The 10706-nt window shown below is 40.6% G+C and overlaps 1 protein-coding gene across 4 annotated transcripts in view; it reads right to left on the bottom strand.

Moving 5' to 3' along the window:
* The window catches only part of NCKAP5 (NCK associated protein 5), a 454740-nt gene extending 444191 nt beyond the window's left edge, over nt 1-10549 (bottom strand). For 2 of the 4 annotated variants that reach the window (XM_021397920.1, XM_021397918.1), the window contains exons 1-2: nt 9992-10549; nt 6505-6679 (exon numbers count right to left, since the gene is read on the bottom strand). The gene's annotated coding sequence lies outside the window, so the exon portion shown is untranslated. The remainder of the gene's footprint in view (nt 1-6504; nt 6680-9991) is intronic. The other 2 variants (XM_021397921.1, XM_021397919.1) reach the window with 2 other exon arrangements.

Here is a 10706-nt window from a genome sequence, read left to right on the forward strand (position 1 = left end):
GAGAGCAGAGAGTCATTTGAAGCCAGGGACCTAACTGATTAGGATACATTAAAATTGCAGGCTCTCAGCCATGCTGAAAAACTCAGAAGCTTGAACTGCTCAACATTTGGATCTATCTCCAGGGATAACCAAGTATGTCTAAATGCTTCCTATCCATGGGAATTGGTATGGGTCAAAGACCAGAGTAACATGACAACTAGAATCTTCTTGAATTTTGTTTGTCACTGTTGATTTTTGTGTAATAATGGTAAAGACTAAGAAAATGGAAAAAAAAAAAGATACAAGCCTATTTCTGCATTTTCTATTTCACACAATACTTGAGTTATAGAAAAACATATATATTTGCCCATTTTTTAGTATATTTTTCATATTGAAATCATGTCCGTTAAAGCGGACAAGCTGCAGAAAGCTCATTGCATCACTTTCCCAGCTTCTTTCTGATTGCAGGTGTTTTCTTATCGCATATATAAAGTCTTGAATGGTCTGGGATGTTATTACATCGGAAAGTTAAGCTACACTGTAAATTCTTCCACTGAGGATTTATTGGCCATCTACAATACAGAAATTCTTCCAAAGGTGGCAGTTTCGAGCAACAGCAGAAGTGAAGGCTGAAGACAGAACAAAGAAGGAAACCGAGTTTCTGGAATGACTTCATGAAGTCAGAAGACAGAGTCAAAGATTTTAAGAAGAGTTAGAAAATTGGAACTTTTTTGATATTGAGTCTTTTTCTTGTAAGATGAAGTCAGAACTAATTACTTCAACAAGAATTTTTCTTACTTCTTGCGTGTTGATTAATATCCACACCAGAAGCCTTTTCAGCTAATACTACTTATTTTATAAGAGATACACGAGTAACTCTCTTTTGTGAACAAAAAAAAAAAAAAAACAAATAAAACTGATTCAGTTTTGAGTTTTAAAAAATTTCACAATACTTGTACATTGTCAGAAAGGTGAAATACTATGATGTATTGTTATTTTTCTATTTTTTCTTTTTATAGAAGGATTTCTGAATAATAACCTCTCCCAGGTTCCAGTCAGATTGTCTGAAAAAGCACTGTTTTCCATTAGTGAATGGAACCTATGCTTTCCAGCTCCTCAGTGCAGGACTTCTCTCAGGTTGGCATATACATGAAGTCAAATGACTTAGTGCACGTCCAGTGGCTGCATTTAACATTAAGTAGCTTATTATTTTAAAAGACCTTGCACAGAATTCTTTCTTTTCTGTAAGACTTGCACTTTTTTGCTGCTGCTGTTGTGCAGGAAATGTTCTTGGTTCAAGAAAAGCATCTCAGAGAAAGCAGTCTGCCTGGTAAATCAAGATAGGTGAACATAACCCATTTCCATAAAGTACATTTACTACATTTCTGGAAAAAAAAAAAAAAGTCCTTTTTTAAAAGAGCTTCAGCCTCAGTGAAGTAAAAACAGATTAAATAACAAGATTTGGAAGCAGAAGGTGAAAGCTGTAAAGCAGTGGCCAGAGGAGATGTGATATTTCTGCTAATAAGTAGCAAAGACATTTTTAATTTAATAAATTCTTGCAAGAGCCAATTAAGGATCTCCATTGTAGTTTTTCAACTCTAAGTACACTAAGCAAACAGTGACGTTAGGCTAAACTTTACACGGTCAAGCATCACATTCAGAAAACTGTAAAAATACAGGAGCTTTTTCTCTTTTTATAGTGGGAATCCTATTCATAGGTTCTCAATTTCCAGAACTGTTCAATAACCAAATGACACGCAAAGGTGACACTGACGTTCCAAATGGATGACAATTCCTCCAAGACTACTGCAATTCTTAAAAGACTGCACCTATATTCTCTGCGGCACAAACTTGGTGGGACCTTGAACTTGAAAAACATCAGCATTCCGCAGAAATGCAAGCATCTAAAAGATTCTCACCAATATCAGACTAACATTTTCAAGCCAAGACATTAAATAACTGCTAAGGACATGTCACTCAAGGTAATATATAAAACTGAACTCCACAAATGGTTTCATTTAGCACCAAACAACACAAGCATATCCGCACTGCCCAGACTTTAACCAACTTGAATTTTTTCATTATTAACTACGCAAAATAAAAATATAAATATAACCTCAGCCTGGAATTAATCAACTACAGGACTCTCAACCTTTTAGACTTTCAAATTAAAATTAACGGTACATACAAGGTCACTTAACTAAAAGAAATTCTACAAGTAAACTCTCACATGTGGCAGTTCTCCAGTCAAGAATCCTGACTTTATTGCCCATTTCATAATTAACAGACAGGATCTACTGTAAATAATCTGTCAAAGCTTAGAAAAACTCCAGGATTTTGGGCAAAGGCTACATTGCATTTAATTGAGATCCTACAAAAAAATTTCTTCCTTTTGGATGGCTGATAAGAAAAGAATGTTGAAACCTGTTGATCTAAATCTCACAGTCTGACTCTAATAATAACAGAAGTTCCATCTATCTCTGAGTGTTGAAAGCAGTTTCCTTTTTATGAAGTTTTAGAAACAATCCTTTTTAAGCTTCATAAAGCAGACTCCAGCTTAGCATCTTCTATAAATCAAACACCTCCCACTTTCAAACTTCTAATTAACTAAACAGTGACAACAGTTCCCTTTTAAGAAGATAGAAAGTAAACTAAATCTATTTTTAAACACCCAGATTGAACAGTTCCCATGCATGAAATGTCACCTGAATACTTGAGAGAAGATGCCAATTTCAGTAATTGCCTACATGATGTGCTTTCTTCACTCTTGTGTGCTAATCCATTTAGAATCAGCTAAGAACGAAATTTAAGAAACACTTTTAAATCTGTGTATACTTCCTGAATTTTAAATGAATAATTAATAAAATATTATAAAGAATAAAATCTCTTTAAAACATTTAATGTACAACAGTACTATCCAGACTGTGAAGTCTGCCAAAATGTCTGGAAATGTATAGTAAATAGGGTGTTTACTGTACGAATTACCTTTTAAAGTACTAGACCTGATGCTGAAACCTCTTAGTACCCTAATAATGAAAACAGACTGAAAATGAATTTGGCTTCTAATGCTTACTTTGAGTATGAAATAACAATAGAAATACAGACACTAGTTTAAAGCTGAAAAGCAATCAACTTCAAGGTTTCATTTTGGTAATGATCTGGAGAATTGGTTACACTAGAAATAACGCAGCAAGGATCCAGTTAGACTCTGAGTATTCCAAATTCATCTCTCCATTACACTGTTGGCAACCACACATAGCACTAAGGGTGAGCACTGATTTAGTACATGAGACAGTTCTAAGAGATGCAGTACAGTGGCAGCAAATTATTTGGGTCATATTGGTAATAGAGAGTGTATCAAGTTAATCTGTGACACAGCACGGTAACAATTTTCAAACACATTTTACAACCATTGTTTTGAAGTCATTCCAGTGCATTCTTCCAAACAAACCAGCCACTGTATAGGAATCCATGAAAGAGACATCAAATCTGCAAGTTGTTAGGCCTCGGGGAATTCGAGCTATTCTGCACCTTGAGGAGGTTGAATGTCACTGTAAGTGAAAGGCATTCTGCCCAGTTCAGATCATTTCTTCTAAGGTGAGGCAGCCAGACCACAGCAAAGAAGCACTTCCCTGGAAGAGTCAGCAAATAAGAATGTAATAGCAGCCACACTGAGCCAAAGGAAGGTCCGTCTGCTCAGTATCTCAAAGAAAGAACACAAGGAGACACTTCGATGAGCAGCATAAGAAACGGAATGATTCCTCCCTGGGATTATCTTCCCAGCTTACTAGCAGTCAGAGAGTTACAGGCTTCTTTGAAGTCATTAGCTAATTAGCAGCAGTTAAAGGATCTCTTATCCTTGAACTATTCAACTTTTTTTTTTTTTTGAAGTCATTTATATTTTTAGCATCCAGAAAATCCTGCAGACTCTACAATGTAACATATTTTGCATGGAGAATAATTCTATTTTGTTTGCTTGAAATCCACTGCTTAAAATTACTTATGCAGTGAAAAATACTGAACAATGAACAATCCTGCTTCATTCATGCTTGTGTGATTTGTGATTTCATTGTCTTGTTTAATTTAATATCTATCACCTCTTTCCCAAGTTCTCCTCTTCCCTAGTTTCTAGTCAGCTTAGTATCTTCTCATGTGATGCACTTCAAAGTCTCTGGTCACTCTTAACTTCCTTTCCCGTGGCTTTCTTCTAGAGAAAGAAAACTGCTGGGGGAATCAAATCAGCATGCCATGGATCTGTACAGACATAGGAATGTTTCATTTTTTTCACAGAACTTTTCTTATTATTTCTCAACAATTCCCAACAGTCTTTTTTTTTTTTTTTGATCACTTGAATATTGAGTCGATATTTTGAAGAGTCTATGAAAATAATGTCAATCTCATTCCTGATTAGAGATTTCAAATATCCATTTGGTTATATTGGTTATCACTGTGTAATTTTTCATTTATCATCCAAAGCAGCATCGACACTAAATTATATATCCTGCTCTATTTTCTTGTCACATAGTATCACTGCATCCTTCTGCAACATTTTGCTATCAGCTTTAGTATCCTGAGCAACTTTATATCATTTTCAGTTGTCACCTCAGCATTCCTTCCTTTTCAGATCAGTTACAAATACGCTGAAAAGCAAGGTAACAAAACAAGGTCCTGAGAGATTCCAAAGATAAACTCCCTCCACAGAAAAAAAAAAAAAAAAAATCCCATATTCCTAATTCAACCTCTGTTTTCTGCTCTGTTCTTTTTTTGTCCTACTCCAATCTTTCAAGTCTCAAATGATGCATCTGATGGTGATTTTATTTCTTTAAGTCACTAAAAATTTGGTAAAAAGTTGACTTATATCTGAACAAAGAGTACTATCCAGGTCAGAGAAATAGTTACAGACCTCTTCAAAAAGCAAACAAACCGGTGAGCTTATTGTTTGCCTCCAGCAAGGACTAATTTTAATCTATTATATATACACACACACACACCATATACATATAGCCAACCAATTCATCAAGGACAGAAGTCAGACTAAGACATTTATTTCCAATTTTCAGAGTTACAACAACCCTCTATGAAATCGAAGGCTCTGGTAATTAAGAAAAGAGAGTGATTAGGCAACGTACCAGAGATAATTGCTCAGAAATTCCCTACCTTAATTCCTTAAAACACCATCTAGCTCTGGTACTATTAACTTCAGTAATTTAATCTAAAAACTATTTATTTTTCAGTTGGAGACAATTGTTCCACAATAATTTTACTGGACCAGAAACCTCCAAAATGACTTCCTCAGTAGTGAATGCCAATAGAAATAACCCATCCAAATCTTCTATTATGTTCTTACCACCTTTGTTCTTTCTGGGTCTTACTCATTCTGTGCCTTGGTCATGTATCTGTCCCACAGTCTCTCTATTAGATCTCTTTGAATGGTCAGTAACTTATCTCCTCAGTAACACCTTTAATTCCTCCAGGTCCAATGACATTTTTAAAATAAATCATTCAGTTTGCCTTCAAATGAGAACACAGAGTATAACTTGCACTTTGAGAAGACATTCAAACCTGTGCAAAGTGGATGTAAAACATGACCATTCTTACTAATTACCATAAAGGGAACAAGACACTGGAGAATCAGATCTATCAAATTTAGACTGTACCTATGAAATTTTTCAATTAAATATCACTTTGCACGTAAATGCCAATGTGATCTCTGAAAAAAAAAAAAAATCAACCTCAAATAATATCCTGCAGAAAGTGAGCTGTTTAATATACTAATTGCACACACAAACATCTCCTGGAAATGACTATTTTGGCACCTAAAAGCAATGGTTTAATTCTTGTGTGTTAACTTAATGCAAAGTTAATGGAAATATTTGTACAGATACAATTTATATTTACAACATCACTGGTATTGGGAGGATCCGTTGGAATACTGATCATTATTTTTTGGCAACAGAAAACTGTATAACCGAGTTGTTACACCTATGAACAAGGAACAGAATTAAACCCTCAAAGGTAAGAGTCAAATAATAATTAATGAGTTTGATCTTTAGTGCTGAGCAGACTTTATAACACCTTTTAAAATAGTCATATTCAATATTCAGAAAATATCCTGAGACACAGAGGAGGTCCTGAGAAAACTGCACTCAGACAAAAAAAAAAAAAAAAAGCAAGATATATTCTTTGAATAAGACCACATATGTTTTCTGATCATAGAGGTTGGAGCTTATAATCATTTTATGGTACCTTCCTTTGCATCAATCAAGCTGAGGGAGACCTCAAACAGAAAGCTTTAAAAGCATATGTTGTGGCTTGTGGCTACAAGACACAGCTGTTGTGTTTGACAATAAAGAGACAAAGATACTTTTCAGGAAGCTCTCCTTCTTTGTCCCTTTGCTTCAAGTAGTTCTTCCTTCTTCTTTCTCATTCTTTTTCGCACTGTTGAGGTCACGTTCAACACTAATAACAGAGTACTTGGCCTACCAGCAAAGAGTCCCCTTAATGTCTGCAAAGCTAACTACTAACCTTTATTCAGACTGCGGGAGGTTTAAAGAAGAGGATAAGAATCCCTGCAGAGAGGGTATGGAGACCTTCTAGAGATCAGGCAACAGGATGTCAAAGGAGATGCAGATCACTGCATAGATTCCCTCTAGCTTCCATCCCAGGTGTTTCATTGCTCTGTTCATTCCAGAAGTATAAACTATAAACATAAAGATGTAACATTGTGTCAATCTACCTGAGACAACTGGAAGATTTCAACAAGAACAATGGCAGGAACTTTGATGCCAACCTCACAAGAGAAAGATTTCTATACAGAAAGATTTTGTATGGATACTTTCTCTAATAACTCTTTTTTTATAATAGATTTTGCTGTTAGAAAAGGCAAACTGAGCGTTAGGATAAGATACACATACTGTAATTTTGTTATACACTGTTACAAGTTAAGCTGAAACACAGCTTACGCATACTCCCTAAAGAAGGTTTTATGTAAGCGTTACCTGTGAATAATCACAAACTCTTGTAATATGTATTCTTTTCTAGACATATTTACCCATATTAGAGTTAGGCCTTATTCAAGCAAGCAGGATTGGAAAAGAAGACAGGTAGGCTAGAGGTGACACGATGCAATTCTGGGCATGGCTGAACCTCCAACTTTCAGACACAAAATCAAGCAGAAAAACAGTATCACTAAGTGCTATATAGAATATCTGAACCAGAATATAATGCTTTCTTTACTAACATGACAGACCTCAGAGTAAACTGAAAGACCTCCATTAGCAATAACTGTGCCTTACACAACATTCTGGTGTTCTAACGCATCCAACAGGCCTACCAGTACTTTCTTTAGTTGCTGAAAGTTGGCTTATGGGTTGTGTCTGTCTACATGTACTACAGATAAACACATGGTGACAACCAGGAAGCACACACAGCATCACATGGTGGAAAGTGGCTATCTCTGGGAAGCACATTTCCTAGCAGCTTGCTGATCAGCTAGGTTCCTCCCTTAGCAAATTCCTCCCTGCACCCAAAGGTAACAGAATTAGCATGCAGGATCCTAGAGCTAAAGGGAACTTGTGACTCCACAATACAAACAGGCAAGATGAGATGCCAGCATCAGTGCCCTGATTGCATTAATTGCTCATGAAGGTTCTAATCAGCCTCACCTGGTGATTTCACCTCCCACACTCTTCTACGCAGAGAATGAGTAAGCACATAGGTGAAGACTTCACTGCAAGTTTTATACTAAGTGTGGAATAGGCCTGAGGAAGCTAGATCTTAATAATTGCTGGCTCACTCAATACACACTGAAGTGAGGAATAAATAGGTGTCAGCTTTTCTCAGAATCTCTTAATATTTTCTCAGTGCTCTTTTTTTTCTCTTGGGCTCTTGCTTCCTATGCTCCAAGAGCCCTTTCTTTCACCAGGGAAGGAACAGGGAGCCTGCTACCTTACATTGTTCTCACACGCTTAATTGAGGCACTTGTTTTGCTCACCTGTGCCAGGTTTTTTATTCAGCTATGTCAGACATACACACTGTGAAATGCACAGTGTAACTTCCTAATCCTGGGTAGAGGATCTGGTTGGTGTGCTTTGCTTAGAAAACTATTAGCTAGTAAGATATATTGTTACCTTGGGGAAGACCTCTTCTGTTGTTTTCTGTATATATTTCAATAATATATCATATCAAACTCCAAAGTGACTACAAAGATTAGCTGCTTTGTATGAGCATCCTAAATTATAAGCCTAATATAAATGGAAAAGAATCAAAGTGCAGTAGACGCCATTATTTCGCCTACTTTGTTTCTCTGTGACAAGAGCCTGTTCCGCAAGCACTGCAAATCACAGTGGATCTTTCAAAAAATTACTCATTTTACACAGAAAGAGGCCCAAGGCTTTGATCACAGGAAGCCTTCTAAAAATGTTCAAATCCCCAGCCTCTCATTAAGCGACAGGGAGAGCCTACAGCCAGGAACACAGCATAATGCTGGGTGAAAAGTGAGACTCTGACCTGCGTGGCCTCATTGCAGGATGTTTGTGGGCGCAAACAAGTGTCCATCAGCATGTACTGCGTGCATGATGAACTTTTGTCTTGGGGGGAATCCCAAAATGAATAGCAGTAGCAAAGATATAGTAGGTGACCTTTAAGGTTCCTTTCCACCTGTCAACGGTTTACGGGTGTTCGGCCCGGTTCCATGACGAAGGGGACGGGGGATCCACGGGCCCACGTCCCGTGAAAAGGGAAAAGGGGAAAAGGGTAAGGAGATGGCCCTGAGAGCAAAGAACAGCGGCAACAATCTGAGGAGAAACAAACTAATTTACTAAATAAAATATCAGAATGCAAAACAACACACTCTAATACAATATAATTACGATTTAAGCTGATAAATCCAATACAGAGAGAGAGAATGTCCCAAAATCAAGGTAGGCCTTACTCTACTACCGACAATAAGACGGCTGGAGAGCGAGGTGCTGCCAAGACGAGAGACAGCGGAAAGAGGGATGAGGTCTCGTGATCTGCAAGTTTTTATACTGCAAGCTTTTATCTTTTCCCTCCGGCTGGAAAATGGTAACAGAGGAGCAAATTACCATGGGGAATGTAGTAGTCCTTCTCTTCTGAGAACCAGGTACATTCACTACATGATGTTATGATGTGGAGTACCAATAACCGAAAATCACGAAACCATGACACCACCCAAGCCAAAGATCTGGGGGAACTGCTGCCAACACCATACCCACTTAACTAGACTTTTTTTTTTCAAATGTGCATGTGTAACCATTTTGTGATGACTCTGAGCCAGCAGCATGTGCTTGCACCATGGAAGACCAACTGCATCCTAGGTTGCATCACTAGAGGGGTGGCTGTAGGGCAAGGGAGGGGATTGTTCCCCTCTTCTTTGACCTTGTGAGGCCCCATCTGGAGTGCTGCATCCAGGCCTGGGGCCCCCAGCACAAGAGAGATGTGGAGCTGCTGGAGTGGGTCCAGGGGAGGCCACGAGGACGCTCAGAGGGCTGGAGCTTTTCTCCTATGAAGATGGTCTGAGAGGGCAGGGCTTGTTCAGCCTGGAGAAGAAAAAGCTCCAGGAAGACGTCACTGGGGCTTTCCAGTACTAGAGGGAAGCTTACACGCTGGAGAAAGACTGACTTTACTCAGGTAGACAGCAATACAACAAAGGGGAATGAATAGCTTTAAATTGAATTTGCACAGATTTAGGTCAGACGTCGGGGGAAATTATTTACTCGGGGTGTGGAGGGGCCCCAGCACTGCTGCCCAGAGAGCTGTGGGTGCCCCATCCCTGGAGGTGCTCCAGGCCGGGTTGGATGAGGCCCCGGCAGCCTGAGCTGGTGGGTGGCAACCGGCCCATGGCAGGAGAGGGTTGGAACTGGATGATCTCTAGGGTTCCTTCCAATGCAAACCGTTCTAGGATTCTACGGCACGTGAAGAACGCTGTAAAGGACACGGATACGGACGCTGCGGCTTACTGCAATCTATACCAATCCGTCCTTTTTCTTACCGGGGTTGCAGTGAACCGCAAACGAGCTCGCTCACAGCTGCACCCGCTCGTCGCGGGAGGCGCTGCCGCCAGGTGTCACCCTCCGCCCGCTGCTACCCCGGGAGCCGCGCCGCAGACATCCCGTCTCGCCGCTCGCGCAGCGTGGGCGTCCTCTGACAAAAATACATCGGCGTCCTCAGCCCCGATGGCTCCCTAACTCCGCTTCTGCTATAGCTTTTAGAGCGTGCTTTAAAGACACACGCTGCTATTCGCGGTACGGATGCCCGCGCGCGTGTAGAAAACCTGAAAAACCTGAACCAAAGTAACGAACCCACCTCGGGCCTCCCCGCTCGGCGGGGGCCGGCTGAGGGGCGGCGCGAGGCGGGCGCGGCCGTTACTGCTCCTCACAGCGCCGCGTTCCCGCCGCCGCCGCGCGCACGGCTGCGCTCAGCGGCCGGGCGGGCACTTTGCACACGCTCCCTGGCTCTGCCTCAGCCTCTCGCAAGCGCTTCCGGCCCGGCGGGCGCGCTCCTTCCCGCCCCTCTCTTTGCTCGGTTGCAGCTTCCCTCGGGCTCGCGGCCGGCAGTTTGTAGACGCTCCCTGCGCCCGCCCGCCTTCAGGTGGCCCGGCCCCCGCGGCGGCCGCCCCTCGGCGCGGCACAGCCCAGCCCAGCCCGCGCCGGCCTCCGCCGAGGGACCATGGGCGATGCGCTCCTCCCGGCGCGGGGGGCTGCGCA

Source organism: Numida meleagris, chromosome 5 (assembly GCF_002078875.1).
Source record: "Numida meleagris isolate 19003 breed g44 Domestic line chromosome 5, NumMel1.0, whole genome shotgun sequence".
NCBI lineage: Eukaryota > Metazoa > Chordata > Aves > Galliformes > Numididae > Numida > Numida meleagris.